General features: G+C 44.5%; 1 non-coding gene across 1 annotated transcript; it reads right to left on the bottom strand.

Moving 5' to 3' along the window:
- Window positions 1-17,529: 17,529 nt before the first annotated feature.
- On the bottom strand, window positions 17,530-17,601 carry TRNAG-UCC (transfer RNA glycine (anticodon UCC)). Its single transcript has one exon. It is a non-coding gene; the product is annotated as a tRNA-Gly (tRNA).
- Window positions 17,602-21,735: the final 4,134 nt, after the last annotated feature.

The following is a 21,735-nucleotide window of genomic DNA, read 5'->3' as shown; positions in this document are numbered from 1 at the left end:
CCTTGGAAAAATCCCTATTACAGGATCCCTGAAATATCTAAAATTTGGGAAAACATGAATGACATAAATGAGTACTGGAAAGCACCAGATGGCTTGTTCTGGATATGTGAGAAAAGGGCTTATCCAAAACTTGGAAAAGAAGCTGCACTCTAAGAATTATACAACCAGGGTTTTTCCTAGTGCCAAACCAAGACAGCAATAATTTGGGAGTCCCAGTGTACGATGCCTTAAAGAGAAAAAAAAGAGAACTACTTGGAGAAATTGGAGAGCACCAAAAGTGGGGCAATGAGGAGTGGCCTCCTGAACGAATAATACAGACATATGGTCCAGCTACCTGGGCACAAGATGGGAGTTGTAGATATAGAACTGTGGCCACAGCTCTCTCCACAGAGAGCAGCAGGCACAACTTTCCCAAGCATTGTCCTGGGGAAGGCTGTGAGAAGATCAGAGAAAAGAATGATAAACAATTCTTATCTTCACTTGCTGCACCTGTTGTTGTGAACATGTGGAATGTGTTATGGAGATTTGTTTACCAAAGGGTGATTTCTTAATTGGCCACTGGTGATGGTGTTTGGATTCAATTGACCAATCTGGTCTATATTAGACTCTCTGTAAAGGAGGATGAGTTTCTTAATAAGTATAGTATAATAAAGCGATTGATCAGCCTTCTGGAATCATGGAGTCAATGTTAATTATTACCACAAGGGGGATGCCATGCAACGATATCGAACCCCAATTTATATGCCAAATCGCATCATAAGACTCCAAGCAGTTGTAGAAATCATAACCAATGAAATAGCTGGGGCCATGGAATTAATAGTCAGTCAACAAAGACAAACCAGAGCTGCTGTATATCAAAATCAGTTAGCTGTGGACTATTTATTAGCAGAATAAGGCAGGGGTTGCAGAAATTTAACACATCCAATTGTTGCTTACAAATTGATGATAATGCGCATTCAGTTTTGGATATAACTAAAAACATCTGGAAAATAGCCCATGTACCCATCCAAAAATGGGAATCTGTCGCTGTCGAGGTGGTCATGACACAAAGCAGAGACCACAAGCAGTCTCAGATGGCAACTCTTTATTATTGAACATGGCTGACCTTTCATACACTTTCCAATTGTTTATGCTTCTTCTACCCTAACTATTGGCTACAATAAATCAACATAACACTATTGGTGAAAAGTTACAGTGACCTGAACTAACTTTCTAAAAATACTTTGTCCAGCTGCAAAGTTCTCATCTTTCTTCAATTCCTCACTTCTCTTGGTCTCCTTGGTTACAGCCTTGGAGACAGCTCCTTATCAGCTGCTTCTTGCTTCCCAGTTTCTTCTCGCTCCTTTAGCTAACAGGCCCGCTGTTAGCCCCTTCCACAGGAATCTATAATGAATAAAAGGGTGGTTAGAAAACTTCTTTGGAATAACCTGGTGGAAGAATGTTGTGTTTGTAGTGTTATGTGGAATAACGAGCCTGATTTTCCTTCCATGCTTAATCCCATGCCTAATCTGATTAATTTTCCATGTGGTTCAAATCATGCAAGTGATGACAGTCCCCACCAATCCAGAACTGGGAACCGTAGGGGGAAAACAAAACATTATGGTGTTAAGAAGGGCAAAAGATGGCACAAGCTTAGGAAAAGCATGTAGAATCTATGAAAAGTATCAATATGCCAAGAATATAGAAGTTCAAAAGTAGTAGCTCAAGCCAAATGCAGAAAGAAAGAAAAAGGGGAGGAATTGTTAAAAAAGAGGACTGCAATATGATATTGGCTTTTGCATTTACATATTAGTTTTTGCATTGAGCATAAGTATTCAGCTATAATATCAAGTATGCCTTTAGCTGTTTGTCAGTATAACAAAATCTATAAGTACGTACTGCATAGTTTGTAGAAATACTAGTGGGGTCAATATACTATATTATAGGCCTTAGCTGAACTCTTGGTGTTAAAATACCTCTATGTAATCAAACAAATGGTATAAAGTGATCATGTTGTTCCCCTTTCCGTTGACTGAATCCTCCAAGTGATAAGATAACCGTGACACAAACCAGAGCACCAGAGGACAGTTAGAGAATACCATGTTAAATTTAAGGAGGACATACTAAATCCTTATCAGAGGATGTGAAACAGCAGGATGGAGACACGAGAAGAAATAAAACATATTGATCTTGTTATAGATGAGTAATGAGATGGTTGGCTCTCACAATTAAGGGGTGAACATTATATGTATGTCAAGAGAAGTTTTAGAAATGTATAGTTATGTTACCGCAATGTGTTCCTCCCCAGTATTGATATCACGGGATGGTCTTTGTAATCTGGGCATTTGGGAAGGTTGGCTTGTCACTATGGTAAACACCTGACCTCCAATCAGAATGGAAGAAAGTGACCTCCACCACTGGATGGCAAGGAAGGAGTTGACTGACAAGGCTCTAGGAGGGAGCGAGAGATATAAAAGGCAAAGCATCTATCTTGAAGATGAGCCACGTGGCTGGCAGTCACGGGGCGGGGGGGGGAGGGGGGGGAGGGGCACGGGCACGGGCACGGGCACTGGGTTGGGCTGGGCTCCCAGTGTTACAAATGATCTCCTCGAGCCAGATCTAATGAGCTCTTGGAGAAATGTATCACACCTGAGATAGCTCAGCCACCTCAGATGGCATAAAATCAGCAGGATGGCTCTTGTGCTAGTGTTGGAAACAGAAAAGTTTTAATAAAAGGCAAAATAAAAAAGCTCTTTACAGAGAAAACCCGAGCCAGGGGCAAGAGGCTCTTGCTCCTGGTAAAACACTTCACAAAAGCGATTAGTTCCTTTATTCTCTTCTTTTTCCAGTAAATTGCTTAGGCAGGACCTTTTGGCTTCTGTCCAATTGGCCATCCTTAAATTTGAGGTGACATCCCTGAGGTCTTATGAGGTGTCTTTACTTCTGGGCCTTTTTCCTTTTTAAGGAGACAAAGGATAATTTGGTCACTCTGTCAACAGGGGGCACATTCCTCCATCCCAGCACTGTTATTTTTCCTTATTTAATCCTTTTGTTGTATTTTTTGTTAAGGTTTAATAAACTTTTAAAATTTTTAAAAGTGATCGGTCGTTTCTTACAACCTGACACACAGGATGTCGTGCACATAAGCCAGAGTGTGAAGAAGCCAAACAAAGGAGTTCCAAAAACATCAGGAAGCTCACAAGAATGTTTGATTAATGTATGACACACATGAATATGCATGTACCTCAGTGATGTAACCGTATAAAGATAACACTGTCCATATATGCCCAGCATGTTCTTTGGATGTTCGCCAGGAGCACTCCAGCGCTGGACTTTTGTCTTTTTTTTTAATCCCTTCTAAACTTTACAGAAAGTCTTTATCCTGAACTCTCTTTTTCACACCAGTGAGGTCAGGTGCTGAAAAGGTCCCAGTTCAATGACTACTTGCGAGTGAAGGCTCACCCATGGTAAAGAGAAGCAGTGAAGGATGAAACTCCGCAGTGGCAGCGAATCCTGAGGGCAGCAACAGTCTGACACCAAAACCACCAACCTTCCCTCCTCTGATCCTAAGAACAAGAGAGCAAGAGGAGGCTAAGTCCAACCCCTGACCCCCAGTCTAGTGGTATCTCTGCACTTCCCAATAGAAAACCCTCCAGCTACCAAGTTCACTCCCCAGCTAATAGACTGCAGCAAACTGCACCCTTTCCCCCCTTGGACACATCTTTTGTCTCTTACGTACCCACCTATCCCATCTCTTAGGCAACAAATGGGAGAAAAATTCCCTGAAAAAAAGAAAATAAAAGAAAAAATCCTAAGTAACCGTTAGCCATGATGGGGTCCTGCTCTCCTGGAGGTGGGTGAACACCTGCCTGCCCATGGGAAGCAGGGCAACAATTCCTTGTTTTGCTGTGCTTGCACGTGTGGCTTTTGTTTTCCCTATTAAACTTTCTTTATCTCAACCCATGAGTTTTGTCACTTTTACCCTTCCAATTGTCTCCCCCATCCCACTGGTGGGGAAATGAATGAGCAGCTGCACAGGGCTTGGCTGCTGGCTGGAGTAAAACCACAGAACTACAGCAAGCAAAACAAGTTATTGAGAAAGCTAACCCCCAAATAGAAATCAGTGTGCCTCTTGCTTGAAATAAGAGAGGACTACCTAAATGTAGGAAGTTACATCATTATGTTTATAAATTAGATATTTGCACAGCCCATATCCTTGAAAAGCAATTGAAAACCACTAATATTTTCTAAGAAATTAACCATTTTTTATAACATCCAAGGATGTTTCATTGCTTCCACCATTCATTCATAACCTGAGCTTCTCTTTTGTTCTGGTTGTGAACTGGTATTTTAAGATGCAGAGAGATAGCAATTATACCAATCTCGATATCTGCAATGAAATCATTGCAAGTATGTCTGTATAATTATTAAATCTTAATGGTGCATGAAGACACATCTGCTGGGAGAGGATTAGTGGAATAAATTTTATACTGGAGGCATGCTAATCTGTTGTGGTGGTTTGACCAGGAAGAAGTGGGAATTTTGGGATGCTACGGTCAAACCAATGGGTGCTCGGATTTTGGTATTGGCACCTGGTGTGGCCAGTGGGGTTTGGACACACCTCCGAGAACACACAGGGATTAAAAACCAGAGCTTCGGCCCTGGGAGGTTCTCTTGGGACTTCGAGGGAAAGAGGTCGGATCTCCCTCCCTCCTCCAGCTGCTGCTGCTGGGCGGGGGAGGGGCAGCCATGTGGTAGTCCTGGGCCTGGACAGAGATGGGGGGGTGAGGAGGCCCTTGAGGATGGAAGGGTGGAAGAGCCCCAGGAGGCATCGGGCAGTCATTCCCCCCCCCCCCCCCGCCCAGGGGAGAGAGAGAGGGAGAGCTGGCGACGATGGAATGTGATAGCAGCCGGCCAAGGAGGAGAAGGGGGATAGTGCGGCGAGAAGGTGCCTGGCCGGAGCAGCAGCGAGTGTGGGAGTGCCGGAGCTCTGGAACAGACAGAGACTGAAATTTTTAACCCTTTTTCTTACATGATTGGGACCTTTCAAAAATGCTGATCCTCCTCGGAGCTGAATAAGAAGAGAGATAGGAAATGAGATAACCAAGAACTAGGCCCGAGGGAAGTGGAGAAGACTGGCTGAGTGTGGGGAGAGATGATGGAGTGGCCTTTTTGGCTGGACTTTTCTTGTGTGGCCATAGACTGAACCAGTTTTATTCCTGTGACACAGAGACTGCATTTAGGGGGAGGCAGTGCCTCAGAACCAGGAGGGTTCAGTGTGGGTACCCCTCGGCCCCAGGGGGTGGAAAAAAATGGGGCGGACAGATGTCCCGAAGGAGAGACTGTGCCTTTTTTGGAGTGAGACAAGGCATCCTTAAAAGACAACCCTAGAAGCAGCTCTGGTCCATGCACAGTGGTGAGAGCACTGGGCATGGAAGGAAGATGTCACAAATGGCAAAAGGACTCTCCGGGCGGTGCTGAGTGACATGGAAGCACACCAGGTTTCAGCGTGTTGCCAGGGGAAGCCTATGGTGCAAGAAGGACTCCTCTCCTCTTCATGAACTGAAGATTGAGTATTCTAAAGGGTGGTGCCGGGCTGGGCAGTTGGTGATGTGGGGGAATGTATCGGATTGGGAAATTTTGGTGGTGGGGAGGAGGAAAGTGTTTTTTGTAAGGTTTTCAATTTTTTCCCTTATAGCTTTTTTCCTTCTTTTCTTGTAGTTTAGGTAATAAAGTTTTCTTTATTTCTAAGCTGGAGCCTGCTTTGCTTATTCCTGGTCACATCTCACAGCAGACACCAGGGAGAGGGTATTCTCATGGGGGCACTGGCTCTGTGCCAGGCCTAAACCATGACATCTGTGCAGTTTAATCCAGTTTCCAAATTAGATCATCATGTTCTAGAAGAGTAATGTGATGGTTGACTCTCACAATTAAAGAGTGAATTTTAAGTATATGTTACAAGAAGTTTCGTAGATGTATAGTTATGTTTCCCCTCCCCCTTGCATTGTTATCATGGGATGGCCTTAGTAGTAGGGGCTTTTGAGAGGGTTGGCTTGTCACTATGGTAGCACCTGACCTCCAATCAAGATGTAAGAAAGTGATCTCCACCACTGGACATCGAAGAAGGAGTCAATTGACAAGACTTTGGGAGGGGCTAGAGGTATAAAAGGCAGAACATGCATTTTGTGGATGAGCACATGGTGATAGAATCCTTTGCTCCTAGCACTATATTTTTCCTTATTCAGTCTTCTGTTGTATTTTTGATAAGGTTTTTAGAAACCTTTTTAATTTTTTTGAAAGTGAGCATCATTTCTCACAAATGGGGATGGACTGGGATATACACCTCGCCTCCACGGCCCTAGGAGTTTTCGAAAGAGGCACACCCAGCCACAAGTTCAGCAGGTCTATTGGACTCTCCCAGGACTGCCAGTGGTTGCAGGTTGAAATACCGAGGACATCAGGACACCAAGAGACTGAATAACAAAAAAAAGGGAAGGGGAAGGTGAATACCATCCTCATAGCTATTTTTGGCCAGATTCTAATTCTGTAATCCGGGTGCATAAACATCAGCTTCAGAAAAGTAATACACTGACCTGTCCTGGTCTGATGAAGCTTCAGGATAGTGGACAGTCAGAAAAAAATGGCAGGACATGTGGGGGGAGGAAAGCGGTGACCCCGTGGAAAGCAGGGACCCGTGCCCATGGGACGCGTGATATTGAAGGACTTACGGGGACTCAGGAGCATTGGGGGATGCCGTGTTGAGAGTCCCCAGGTTTTCAGTGGAGGTCACCCATTGGTGGAGACTGTGCTTGTGTCAGGGCAAGGAGTTGCAGTAATTTTTCCAGCCCGCCAGCACAAGGGGAGCCAGTGGGCTGCACCATGTGGTGTGTCAGCTCACGCTGTGCTAAGAGCAGGGGCAAGCTTCTGGTGCCCTGTCAGCGCTATAATTTCCAGACCCCGCTGAGCCAAGCCGAGGCAAGCTGGTGGCAGGGCTGCCACAAGCCAAACCGGGCCAGGGTCAGGGTTGCTGTGTGCTGAGCCTGGCCAAAAGTGAGGCGGGACTGTCACTTGCTGGGCAGGGAGCGGGGCAGACTTCAGGTCATACCAGGTCCCCTGTAATACCTGCCAGCATAAGGCTGTGAGACCAGATCATAAGCGAGGGTGTTTTTACTTTTCGGAAGAAAGGTAAAGTTTTTTTCCTTTCTTTCTCTTTCCTCCTCACCTTGCTCTCTTTGGTTTTTTTTTCTTCCCTCCTTTCCTTTTCCCTTCTTAAGAAGGCGGGCCTTGTTGGGAGGGCCTGTGGTTATCTGTCAAGATGGGATTGGGAACAAGTAAGGAATCCCCAGAGGAGGAAGGAGGAAGTGAGGAGCTACCAATAGGTATACCAACAGATAGACCACTGAGAAGGAAACTAGCCCAGTGGAAATATGACCCCAATACCAGAGATAAAGATGAGCTCAAAACGATACAGTACTGCATGGAAGAATTAACTAAAAGGGAAATTAGGAGTGATCATGTACACTGGCTGAGATATAGATCAGATGAAGGATGGATATGTTGGGCATTAAACATCTATGTAAGAGCTAAGAAACCATTCAATCAGGAAGCGAGTAACCATGCTGCCTGCTGGGAAGGGGAGTCTTCACCCTTGAAGGTGAGTGTGTTGAAAGTATCAGAAAATAAAGAATAGGACCTGTTAGAACACTTGCCCCCTCCACCTCCACTAGCCCCAACCGCACCTCCCTTGCCCCTTGATGGGCCTAGCCAAAACACTAGAAACAGAGTGGCACAACAAGAGGAAAGCAGATCAGGGGATGGGAGCCAAGCAGTGGGATAATATCCTATGAGGGAAGTACCACTGGGTAGGGTGAAGAGAGGAATTGTATTCATAACCATACCACTCAATTCCTCTGACGTGAGAATGTTCAAGAAAGAATTGAAAGGATTACTAGAGGACCCCATTGGATTAGCAGAACAGTTAGATCAGCTTCTACAGCCTAATATTTTTACATGAGAAGAGGTGCAATCAGTAATGAACATGTTATTTACACCAGAAGAAAGGCAGATGATCTGGTGTTGTAGTATGTTTTTATACTTTGTAATACTTTGTAATAGTTTTGTTTTTGTATCCCTGTATTTTTCCCAAATGGTTTACCCCAGATTGTACCCCCCTACCTTTACCTGTGTAATCCCTTTCCTTTGCTGAGATCATCCCCAAATCCCCACCCTGGCTCCCTGTCAATCACTCAGCATCCCATCCCCTCCATCTAGAAGCTTCGGTCCAGGATGTCAAGTGATTAGCTAGAGGCTAGGGGTCAATCCCCAAGTGTTACTCCATACGCTGTCCTAAATGTCCATTCCCCAGTATCCATCCCTTAGGGTCACTTATTGGTTAATAAAATGTTATCTACTTTCGGTTTCCACCTCCCTTTAAATGTAACCTTAGCACCTCTCCCGGGGCTCTCAGCAGGAGGCCCCCTGAGGTGTCGGAGCTCCTCCGGGACTCCTAGAATAAAACCTTGGATTAACCCCTGCTAAGAGTCAGCCCTTTTATCTTCTACCGATGTCTCTAGCATCCCTTCTGCTGCAAAGGCAACTAGCCTAGCTGCCTTCAGTACCCTCGGGGCACGAGAGAGTGTCTCCCCGCTGTTGGCTGTGTCAGGGTTGCCCCCTCACTGTCTGCTGACTCGGGGCTGGCCGGGGCTCCTGAGAGGCTCCCAGAGAGACAGAGACAATCTGGGCAGCTGAGATATGGATATGGGAAAGGGAGCATATGCAGGCACTTCCTGGGGACCTGAAAATGCCCACAGTGCGCCCTAATTGGGACCACAACAGCACCGGGGGAAAGCAAGACATGGAGGAGTATAGAACATTTATTATAAGAGGTATCAAAGAAGCAGCTCCATTAAATCAAAATGCTTGTAAAGCTTTTGATGAACAGCAAAAGAAGGAAGAAACTCCAACAGAGTGGTTAGAAAGACTGATGGAAAATATGAGGCAATATTCAGGGTTTGACCCTGATAGAGTGGCCGGACAGATCTTGCTAAAGATAAATTTCGTCACTCACGCTTGGCCAGATATATGGAGAAAGATAGAAAAGTTAGATGGTTGGCAAGAAAGGAGATTAGAAGATCTTTTAAGACAGGCACAGAAGGTGTATATAAAGAGGGACAAAGAGACGGCCAAGGCGAAAGCCAAGGTAATAGTAACTGCCATTAGAGAAAGAAACCAGCATATAAAGAACACCCTATGTAAGGGAAGGGGACCCTGAATGCGAGAAGATAGATGGAGGGGGGATGCAGCTCCTTGGGACTGGAAACAAAAAGGAGAATTTGAGAAACAAGGGAACCTAGGACCAGTTTGCTTTTACTGTAAAGAGAATGGGCATTATGAGAAAAAATTGCTCCCAAAAGGAAAAGGACCTGAGAGTCTATGAGAGTGAGTGAAAAGGAAAAGCAGAAGACTAGGGTTGTTGGGGACTCTACCTCCTGGGGACAGAATACCATCAGAAGCCCTTAATAACTTTAAAAATAGGTCCCCAGGAAGATGAGACTGAATTCTTAGTAGACACGGGGGCTGAAAGATCTTGTGTTTGTAAAATTCCAAAGGGGTGCAAAAAGGGTCAAGATATTGTGCAAGTAGTAGGTACAAAAGTGGAAGAGTTCAAAGTCTCAGTTACAAAGGAGGTAGTTTGAAGGGACAAATAAAATAAGAATTGAAGATGTTTTATTAGTTCCAGAAGCAGGGTGAAATTTATTCTGATGAGATTTACAGGTGCAGTTAGACATTGGAGTGCTCCCAGAGGATGGAAAAATGGTAGTTAAGCTTCTCCAATAAAGGGAAGAAGATGAGGAAGAAATTAATAAAATAGTATGGGCAAAACCAAAAAACCAAGGTAAATTAAACATGAAACCTATAGTAATAAAGATTGTTAATGAAAACCATCCAGTTAGTGTATGACAATTCCCACTCTCCCTGGAAGGGAGATGAGGACTGCAGTCAGTGATTCAAGACCTACTTGAAGAAGGGACCTTAGAACCATGTATGTCCGCCCCATAATACACCCATATTACCAGTAAAGAAGTCAGGTGGGATTTACAGTCTTATCCAAGACTTGAGAGAAGTGAATAAACGAACAGTGAATCCATACCCAGTAGTGCCTAACCACTATACACTATTGAGTAATATTCCCCCATCACACTAGTGATTTAGTGTGATAGATCTAAAAGATGATTTTTGGGCTTGCCCACTAGCAGTGGAAAGTAGAGCTATATTTGCCTTTGAATGGGAAGACCCCAACTGAGGGAGGAAGCAACAGCTTCGGTAGACTAGGTTACCCCAAGGGTTTTCCAAATCCCCAAACCTATTAGGTAAAGCACTAGGAGACGTGCTACAACTTTTCTCCATCAAACCTGAGATAAAACTTATCCAATATGTAGATGATGTGCTTCTCTCAGGATGGGAAGAAAAAGAAGTTCAGGAATCCACCATAGCATTGTTAAATTTTCTGGGGGACCAAGGACTTTGGGTATCAAAAGAGAAACTTCAATTTGTAGAGAGGGAAGTAAAATACCTAGGACATATGATTTGTCAAGGGAGCTGGCAACTGAACCCTGAGAGAGTTGTGGGGATAGTCTCACTTCCACGGCCAAAAACTAAGAAGGAGGTTAGAAAGTTTTTAGGATTTTTGCGATATTGTAGGCTATAGATTAAAGGATACGTGCAGGCCGACAGGTTCTTGTATGAAAAGTTGGTAGAAGAAGAGATGAGGTGGGAAAAAGAAGATGAGCAAAAGTTTGAAGCTTTAAAGCAAAAATTAGTCAGTGCACTGGCACTGAGTCTTCCTGCCTTTGACAAACCTTTCTATGTTTGTAGATATAAAAAAAGGGGTAGCACATAGAGAATTAGCCCAGGACTGAAGAGGATCCAAGAAACCAGTGGCCTACCTATCAAAACTGCTAGACCCTGTCAGCAGGGGTATCCAACCTGCATTCAGGTGGTGGCAGCAATCGCCCTACACATAGAAGAAAGAAAAAAATTAACCTTTTGGGGAAAACTGAAAATACATATCCCACACTCAGTTAAAAGTATCCTAAGCCAAAAGGCTGAGAAATGGCTCACTGATTCCTGAGTGTTAACGTATGAAGCCATCTTAATAGATAATGATTTAGAGCTAATCCTAAGCAACCAACTCAATCCTGCCCAGTTTTTGTATGGAGAACCAGGTGAGGAACTAGTACATAATTGCCAAGAGGTTATAAGCCATCAAACTAATGTAAGATAGGGCCTAACAGATCAACCACTCCAAGGTGGGAAACGAATGTACAGTGATGGGTCCTCAAGGGTAATCCAGGGACACGGAGTGTCTGAGTACGCTATAGTAGATGAAGAGTTAGTGGCCATAGAAAAGGGAAAGTTACCTTTTAACTGGTCAGCTCAAGCATGTGTGTTATATGCCTTAAAACAAGTTCTAGAAATATTAACACAGAAGAACAATATATACAGACTCAAAATATGCCTTTGGAGTAGTGCATACTTTTAGAAAAATTTGAGAAGACAGGAGGCTATGAAATTCAAAGGGAAAGGGACTGATTAATGGAAAACTTATTTTAGAAGTGTTAGAAACGTTACAATTACCAGAAGAAGTGGCAGTAGTATATGTTAAAGGATATCAAAAAGGGATGACTCAAGAGGCATGAGGGAACAATTTAGCAGATTTAGAAGCTACAAATCCAGCTGAATCAGGGACAGAAAAACTAATGATGGTATTAACCCCCATGAGAGAAATGCAAAATGTCCCCGTATTCAGTGAGACAGAAGAGAAAGAACTGCTTAAAATAAGACCCAAGAAAGATAACAAGGGGAAGTGGAGATCAGCAGATAGAAGGCAAATGTTGAATAAACCCCTTGCCTAGAAAATACAAGAAGGCATACATGGGGCAACATATTGGGAAACTCAAGCATTAAGTGATCAGTTCCTAAGGGACTAGGGCTGCATAGGAATATTTGGAATAGCTAAGCAAGTAACTGAACAGTGTGTGATATGCCAATGAGTGAATAAGAAAGTCATGAGGAAAACACCCAGAGGAGGGTGAGAACTAGCCTTATGGCCCTTTCAGGACATAGAAATAGACTTCACTGAGCTTCCCCAGATACAATGGTAGAAATTTTTGCTAGTGATAGTAGATAACTTGACTCATTGGGTAGAGGCAGTACCCACTGTTAAAGCCAATAACAATATTGTGAGTAAAACACTTCCAGAATCAATCATTTCCCAATATGAGAAGGTGAACCAGATTGATTCTGACCAAGGAACTCATTTCACATCTAAGGTATTGCAAAAAGTTGTTCAAGCCCTGAGAGTAAAATGGGAGTTACACCCTCCATGGCATTCACAGAGTTCTGGTCATGTTGAGAAGATGAATCAAGCTCTTAAAAGAACTCTAGTTAAGCTGATGATTGAAACTCAGATGTCATGGATAAAATGCCTCCCTTTAGTCCTGTTAAGAATCAGAACCCAAACCTGGTCAGATCTGGGGGTCTCACACTATGAAATAATGTTTAGGTTACCGTTTTTGACCTTGCCCCAGAAAGTTGCCACCTATGAGGAAGGGGAAGCCAATGCCAAGAAATATGTTATATCTCTAGCACAAACCTTAGAAGAGCTAAGACATAAGGGATGTCCTGGTTTAGAGCAATTTTGGGAGAAAAGCCTCTAAAGGGGTTTCCTCTAGAATAACAAATTCAAGAGGCCCCTCCCCTAATTGCTTCAGGAAAAAAATTTTCTTTGAGAAAAGTGAAAAAACAGTTTATTTACAGGCAAAGCATTCACCAGAACAAAAGAAATGAACAATATTAAACAATAAAACATCGTGCTGCTCCAAAGGAGATGACAAACTCAGAAAGTCCCCTTCATGAGCTGTAGCTCAGCTCACTCAGTCTTTTATCAGTCCCTCCAGTGCTGGAAATGCCACAGCCCAGGCCCGGCCCGATGGGCCACAGGTGCAAGCTGCCGGTGCTCTTCTGGGTTTTCAGTCCAGAGCAGATTTAAACAGTTCAAAAAAAGGGAAAATCTACAGTCCAAGGAACTTCTCAGCCTCAGCTAGCTAAAAACTAACTAAAAAGCAAAGGAGAGCTCTGTCCCGCTGTCTGTCTGTCCGTCCGCAGACAACACAGTCCAGGAGCATGATGTGGGGGAGAAAGTGCAGTTTCTCATGACAAACTCCACCCTTCTTCTCTCCCCCCTTCGCTCTTGGAACAAGCATTAAAAATGCAAAACTTATTATCCAGCATAAACAGAACAGATGATTGGGGATGCAAGCATCATATAGCCAATCCAGGACAAAGGGGCCATGTAGGATTGCGGCCTCTGTTGATGGAGTGACCAAATTATCCTTTGTCTCCTTAAAAAGGAAAAAAGCCCAGAAGTTTATCTCCTCAATTTGGTAAAAAGACACCTCATAGGACCTTTAGGACTTCACCTCAAACCTAGGGCTACCCAGTTGGACAGAAGGCAAAAAGCCCCGCCTAAGTAATTCACTAGAAAAAGAAGAGAACAAAGGAAATAATCATTTTTGTGGGGTGTTTTAGAAGGATCAAGAACCTCTTGCCCCAGCTCAGGTTTTCTCTGTAAAGAGCTTTGTTATTTTGCCTTTTAATAAAACTTTTCTGTTTCCAATACTACCTCAGAAGTCATCCTGCTAATTTTATGTCATTTGAGGTAGCTGGGCTATCTCGGGTGTGATAGGTCCTTTGAGAGCTCATAAAACCTGGCTTGAGGAGAAAACCCATCAGGGCTCTTCCTCAAACTACCACCCTGGATTTCAGAATCCGTAATATTAATCCTAGGGATTAAGTAATGATCAAGTCATGGAGAGATCAGCCTCTAACTCCTCAGTGGGAAGATCCCTTTCAGGTACTGCTTAACATCGAATTGGCTGAGCGAACTGCAGAGCCGGGATGAACTCATGCCAACAGAGTCAAAGGGCCGGTAGAAGAACCCAAGGAATGGACTATAACATCCAGGCTGGGTGAAACGAGATTGACTCTAAAGCAGTGACCAAGAGATAACCAGAGAAACAACAAGACGTCCAAAAAGTAGAGTCAACCTTTCACCAGCCAGGTCGAGGAGTTTCTTTCCTGTTTTAATAAGCGAGAATTACAAGCATCTGTTGAAGGGAAGTACACACGGAACCGTAAGAGGTATTGGGGCAGTTTCCTTAAGAATCACAAGTAAAGTAAGACAAGGAATAGAGGGCAAGACCAGGTGTCCTAGGGTGATGTTATGATGCTTGTATCCCCAATCGTGTGTTCTGTTTATGCTGGATATTATATTCTGTGCTCTCAAGACTGGCTGACAGCGAAGGTGGGGAGAAGAAGCAGCACAGAGTTTGTTATCAGGGACTGGACTCACTCCTCCACAGTCTGCTGGCACACTGTTCTTGTCTGGGCACGGATGGGGCAGAACACCACACTCCTTTTGCTTTTTAGTTAGTTAATTTAGCTAGCTGAGGCAGTCCAAGTTTTCCTTGGACTGTTTTTCTTTCCCTTTTCTTGGAACCATTTGAACCTACTCCAGACTGGGACCCAGGGAAACACCAAGAGCTTGCACTTTGTAGCCTGCCGGGGCCTACTCTGCAGGCTTTCCCAGCTCCGGAGGGACTGATAACAGAGCGACCACCCACAGGAGAGACTCTCTGAATTTGTCATCTCTTCAGAACAGTGAATGAGTTTTGCCATCTGGTATTGTTCATTTTGTGTGCTGAGGAGAGCTTTGCCTGTTAAATAAACAAGTTCTTTCCACTTGTTTCGGAGGAAATCCTTCCCGAACCAGTTGAGGGGAGGAGCTGTGTGGGTTTGCTTTCTGGAGGGGCCCCCTTTGGAGGTTTTCTCCCTAATTTGGCCTAAACCAGGACAGAATCACAACCATGTCAGTTCTTAATAGTGTGAGTGAACAGATCTTGTGCAGAAGGTTTCTATATCATTCCAACGGCGTTATCTGTCACCTGCTCACAGGAGATCACTGTATTAGCTTTATGTCCAGACCCTCCATATTTTCTACCTAAAGGACTAATCATAGCACAAGTTTTTCTCCTACCAGAGTCATGGAGCAACACATCCCTCATCGCTTGGACCAGGCACATCAGCCATGGGTGGCCTCAACTCACCTGTGTTCTGAAGCATCTTGGGGAACCATCACCCTCATTGGCCTGATAGATACTGGCTCTGATGTCACTCTGATATCGAAACTGAAATGTCCACAGGGCTGGACCATCATACCCACGCTGGATCAACTGGCAGTTATTGGTAGTCACTGTGAAAGCTTTTCTGAGGGACCCGAAGGTCGTGTTGCCGCCACAAAACCATTCATAGTAAGAGCTGATATAGTTCTTTGGGGAAGAGACATTCTCTCTCAATGGGGTCTGAGGATAGAAACCAATTTTTAACAAGGGCTTTTGACGGACATAACACTCTAAAACTCACATGGACATCCAATACACCTGTCTGGGTCAGCCAATGGCCCTTACCAGAAGAGAAACTTGTATTAGAGCAGTTGGTACAGGAACAGTTAAACAAAGGTTACCTAACTCCAACTACCAGCCCCTGGAACACTCCAGTTTTCGTAATTAAAAAGCCAAACAGTGGGAAATGAAGGTTATTGCAGGACCTCAGAAAGGTTAACGAAGTGATTCAAGAAATGGATTATTTACAACCAGATTTATCTTCTCCCACTATGATTCCAAAGGATTGGATGTTAACTGTTATTGATTTAAAAGACTGTTTTTTAAATATTCCTTTGCATCCAGATGCACCACGATTTGCCTTTTCCATCCCATCAATAAATCCACAGGCCCCTTTAAAAAGATACCATTGGCTCATACTTCATCAAGGAATGCACAATTCTCCGACAATATGCCAGTGGTATGTAGCAAAAGTCCTTTCCTCAGTTTGTGTACAATACCCAAATTCCCTTATCTTGCATTATATGGACAATATTTTAGTAGCAGCAAAGGACCAAGCATCAGTGCAGGAGACAGCAGATCAGGTCATCTCTGCAGTGGTGAAAGCAGGACTCATAACAGCAAAGGAAAAAATGCAGACACTTCCTCCCTGGAAATATTTAGGATACAGAATCACAGAACAAACTGTGATTCCACAATCACTTCAACTAAAGAAAAATCCAAAACCACTGAATGAAGTATAGCAGCTGGTAGGGACTCTGAACTGGCTTCGTCCATTGCTAGGCATTTCAAACCAGGACTTAGTCCCACTTTCCGATCTATTGAAGGGAGACACAGCTTTAAATTCACCACGAGGATTCAACAAAGAAGCCCAAAATGCTTTCGATAAAGTGATGTGAGCTATTCAGTCATGCCAGGCTCACCGATATAATCCTAACTTGTCATTTTTGTTTGCATTTTTAGGGGAGAGTCCACAGCTTCATGGTCTAATATTCCAGTGGGATCTAGAGAAGGACCACCTGATAGTCTTAGAATGGGTTTTCCTATCTCGTCAGCTGGGTAAAATTATAACAACTTATCCTGAAATTATATCACAATTGATTATAAAGGCTAGATCCCAAATGTTTTCCCTTTAAGGAAAGGATTTTGCAGAAATCTTTCTGCCTGTCACATCTATCTATTTGGAATGGTTAATTTAAAATTCAGAGGTCATGCAATTTGCCCTAGAAAATTTTACAGGGAAAATATCAGTCAGTTTTCCCAAACATGAGCTACTAAATTAGTCTCTAAAATTCATTCATAACCCCTTTAGAAGTCAATCACCCCTAGATGCAATCACATTTTGTACAGATGGTCCAGGAAAATCAAAAAAATCTGTGATTGCTTGGCGAAATCCAGAGACAAAAAAATGGGAATCAGATATTGAAGAAGTACACGGTTCTTCACAAATAATAGAGTTAACAGCAGTTGTGCGTGTATTTTCTAAATTCACGTTTCCTCTTAATTTAGTAACGGATTCATTCTATGTTGCAGGCGTAGTGGAGAGAGCAGAAGGGTCTCTGCTAAAAGAGGTTTCCAATGACCAGCTATAGGGTTTGCTCAAAAAATTAATCTTCCTTCTTTCTATTCAACAGGAATCCTACTTTGTAATACACATTCATTCACATTCTGTGCTTCCAGATTTCCTAGCAGAAGGCAATGCCATGGCTGATTTGTTAGCCATGACAATACAGAATACACTTCCCTATGTAATCAAACAAGCCAGAATGAGCCATGCCTTCTATCATCAAAATGCACCTGCCTTAGTAAGAATGTTTAACATCTCTCAGAATCAGGCTAAAGTGATTGTTCAGTCATGTCCAGGTTGCCAAAAATTAGCCGTACCAGCAATAGCAACCAGGGTTAACCCTTGAAGCTTAAATAGCCTGCAGATATGGCAAACTGACATAATTCAATATCAGTCATTTGTACAGTTTAAACATACACACTTATCAATAGACACATTCTCAGGAGCAATTTTTGCTTCTGCACATCAAGGAGAAAAGAGTACAGATGTAATTAAACATTTCTTACAAGCATTTACATGTGGTGCGTTGGCCGGGAATCGAACCCGGGTCAACTGCTTGGAAGGCAGCTATGCTAACCACTATACCACCAACGCTGATGATGACGTCACCTTGGGGGACACCGGAAGTAGCTCAGAGAGCACGCACGCGCAGAGAGTAAGACGCGGGCGGGCCCGAGCCCGGTCCCCTGTGACGTCGCGGGTGAGGAGGGGCCGTGTTAGGGATTCTACGTCCCGCGGCTCCACACCGTCTCCAGATCTGGTGCCTTTGGTCTCGAGCCTCGGAGTTTCAGTTCCTTCCCTCCATGGGAGACGCCGAGCCGGAAGAGGAAGTAGGGTAGTCGAGATTGCACCGTCATCCGAGCCAGGGGGGCCGGTGACAGCGCCACCTAGTGGCAGGAGGGCAGAAGTGCACGACATGCCGGGTCGGCTCGGCGGAGCCACAGCGCCATCTCGTGGCGAGACTGCAACAATGCAGCAATTTTTTCCAACAATATATAAAAAGAAAAGCACCTCGAAGAAAACAATGTTAACACGACAAAGGGATTATCCATCCACTTCGGGATTTCATGAAGATGATGAAAGCTCAGATGAAGAACAGCTACAAGGGGAAGATGTCATAAGGATCACAGCATCGGAAGGTGTCCCAACATGGATGCTATCAGCAGCAGAAGCAGCAAAAAGCTTCTTGCATTCATTCGATACAGTAAAGAAGAAATATCAACAGGATCCTCGAGTTTCCTTTTCGGATTTAGGAGCAAGGCCAAAAACCTCAAGGCAAAAAATGAGACACTATGAATCACCGATGACATCTACAACACCATTATTCATGCAAATCCCAATGGAATCTGATGAAGAGGGGTTTCAAGAGCCGGTGAAGACAATGGATTGGAGGCAAATCAGAAAAGCATTGGAAAAGGAAAAGCATTTATTCCCGGTCAGGGAACCACAGAAGATGGAGGCCTAGAGGAAGAAGAAGAAGGAGAAGGGCACGCCCCAATCCCTCCATCTTGCCTCTCTAGACCCCCCTGTTCAGGGATCTTAAACCCTGTATCTCACACTCCAATTAACTTGTCCCTTCACCATTCACCCCAGTGAAATCCTCCCGTCCTCATACTGATGTCATCTCCCATGTGGGATCAAAGTCCAGCCACCAGACATCTCTGGCAGCATTCCAGGACTCCCGAGCCCCCCCAGTTCTGAGAGACTGAGATCCCACATCTCCCCCTTCTGTTTGCACCAAAAGACCTTTTTTTGCTTTTATGTGAAAACCCCCCAAAGTCCTTAGTTTCTTTTCATTTCTCTTCTGGGTCGTTTTTCGCAGCCCGAGTCTCGACTTCTGTCTGAGTACTCGTCTCTCTGCTTCTTGGATCAGCATTCTCGTGTTCTCGCGTTCGGAATGGTTTCACGTGCCGTGCCGACACCCACTTCAGACCTCGATCTGTGGAGATACAAGCGAAACCCTTTCCCCAAGTGATTAGTCTGAAAGGACCCTCTATTTGTCCGGTCTCTGGGTTCCTGATCAAAACTAAAGGATTTTCCCTTAGCTTTGCCTGTGTGTTGTTTAGAAAATGTCTCACGATCGGTGGATCAGGTTCCGAGGATGAGCTATTTAGGAAATTCAGCACATACAATGCCTTATTTAATTTCATGTGAGTTGTTGCCTCTGGCTCACCCCTTCTCTGTCTGTCCAGAAGGGATTTTAGGGTGTGATGTGTTCTCTCAATGATTGCCTGACCTGTGGGTGAATGCGGAATACCAAACGTGTGTCTGACACCCCATCTTTTCAGGAATCTGTCAAGCACCCTGCCTGTGTATGTTGGACCATTATCTGTTTTTATCTCCTGAGGCACACCTAATGCTGCAAATGCCTGCAGAAAGTGTCGGCAAGCATGGTCTGCTGTTTCCCCAGCATGTGCTGAAGCAAAGACTGCACCTGAGAATGTATCTACAGAAACGTGAACATTTTTGAGCTTCCCAAAAGATGGGTATTTTGTGACATCAGCTTGCCACAACTGAAGACTTTGCAGCCCCCGCGGATTGATGGCCCCGGTAGAAGAAGGTGGCTGCACAAGCTGACAGTCTGGACAAGCACTAATGATCTCCCTCGCCTGACTCTTTGTGAGACGAAAGGACTCCATCAGTGCTTGCGCATTCTGATGAAAGAACGCATGACTTAACCTTGCCTGCTCAAAAATGTCCGGCAGTGTTTGCAAAATGGGCATTGTCAACCTGTCCGCCCGAGCATTCCCTTCCGCTAAAAACCCTGGAAGTGTTGTGTGCGCTCTAATGTGTGTGATAAAATACTCCCTTTCCCTGCTCTCTAGCAGTGTTTTCAAGCTTGTCAGGTATGAGTATAAAACCTCATTACTGACTTCTTTCAAGAGCGAACCCTCCAATCTCTTGACCACACCCGCAACATATGCGGAATCTGTCACCAGATTGAGAGGCTGTTTGAACAACTGAAATGCTCGGACAACGGCCGCCAACTCCACAATTTGTGGAGAGCCCTGAACCATCCTCACGTCTGATTCCCAATCCCCTGTCTTTGAGTCTCTCCACGTGATCACTGACTTGTGTGTCTTCCCCGAGCCATCCGTGAACACGGTGATCCCGTCCAAAGGTTCTTCACTTATCTGTGGTTTTGCTCTATAGCATATTTGCGATTGCAGTATTCTGTGTTGGGGAAAGTGGATTGTGCAAGCTCCTGGGAACGCTAACAATGCGATTAACAGGTCTTTCGATTGTTGCATTGCCCAATCGAAGTAGTCTCGTTTCAGAGGTAACCTGATGACTGAGAATTCTCTTCCTGCCATTGTCAGCAGCCTTGTTCTCGCCTTTATGATGATTTGTGCTGCCATCTCCAGATCTGTGAGAATCGTTTTCGCGGGCCTGTGTGGTAGGAAAATCCACTCTATGATTATCAAAGAGTCCTTTTGTGATTCATCCCATTGGAAGATCAAACCATGGAACTGCGTTTTCTTCCCCAGCACTGCCAACTGAAAAGGCAACGATGGAACAAATCGATGTGCCTGCCTTTTCTGTATCGCATCCGAGATTTTTTCCAACTCTTTTCTTGCTTCTGGTGTGAGTGTCCTGGGAGAACGAATGTCTGTGTCTCCTCTCAAGAGATCAAGCAGTGCTGGAATGTCACTATTTGTGATTCCCAAAACTGGTCTCATCCAGTTGATTTCTCCCAAAAGCTGTTGCAGATCATGCAAATTGTTGACCTTTGTGCTGATCTCCACCTTTTGAGGCTTTATTGTTTTCTCTGAGATTTTCCACCCTAGATATTTCCAAGGTGCAACCTCTTGAATCTTTGAAATGCTGATTTCCAGACCTGCCTTTTGCACCTCTGCGATCACACAGTCACGAGCTTCTTGCAGCTCCTGTCGTGTTGATGCTGCGATGAGCAAATCATCCATGTAATGAATGATCTTCGCCTTCGGAAATTTCTTTCGTGCTGGTGCCAAAGCTCGCGCCACGTACCATTGACAGATCGTCGGAGAATTTTTCAGGCCTTGTGGAAGGCAGACCCAATGGTACCGCTGCAGAGGCGTTTCCCTGTTGATACTCGGGACTGAAAAGGCAAATCTCGGAGCATCATCTGGATGGAGTGGGATACTGAAAAAGCAATCCTTGAGGTCAATGACCACAAGCTGCCAATCTCTGGGAATCATTGAGACAGATGGAAGTCCCAACTGAAGTGGCCCCATGTCTTCTATGACTTCGTTGATCTTCCTGAGGTCGTGTAACAACCTCCATTTGCCCGACAACTTTTTCTTGATGACAAACACCGGAGAATTCCAAGGGCTGTCTGTTGGCTTGATGTGTCCCTTCTGCAATTGTTCTTGGACCAGGTCTTTCAAAGCACTCAATTTTTTCCGCTCAAGGGGCCACTGATCCACCCAAACTGGATCATCTGTTTTCCATGTCAGCTTCAGTGTGGCGAGTGCTGCAGTGACCCCTATTAAAAATCCATTTCGATCTTCGCGCCCCATTGTGCCAAAAGGTCCCGACCCCAGACTGTGATCGGCTTTTGAACGACAAAAGGACGAATGATCGCCGTCTTATCTCCTGGTCCCGTGACAACGACGGAATTCTCACTTTGCAGACACAGAGATGCTCCCCCGATGCCTGAGAGAGAGCCCAATGGCGCGACCAAGCTCCAATTGCGTGGCCAAAAGATGTACGATATTACTGTTACATCCGCCCCTGTGTCGAGCATAC

This window comes from Melozone crissalis, unplaced genomic scaffold, assembly GCF_028551555.1.
Source record: "Melozone crissalis strain CALT ecotype California unplaced genomic scaffold, PUWL_Pcris_2 ptg000069l_1, whole genome shotgun sequence".
Classification (NCBI taxonomy): domain Eukaryota; kingdom Metazoa; phylum Chordata; class Aves; order Passeriformes; family Passerellidae; genus Melozone; species Melozone crissalis.
Note: the sequence above shows the minus strand (reverse complement) of the source record. Positions and strands in the feature narration are given on the sequence as shown.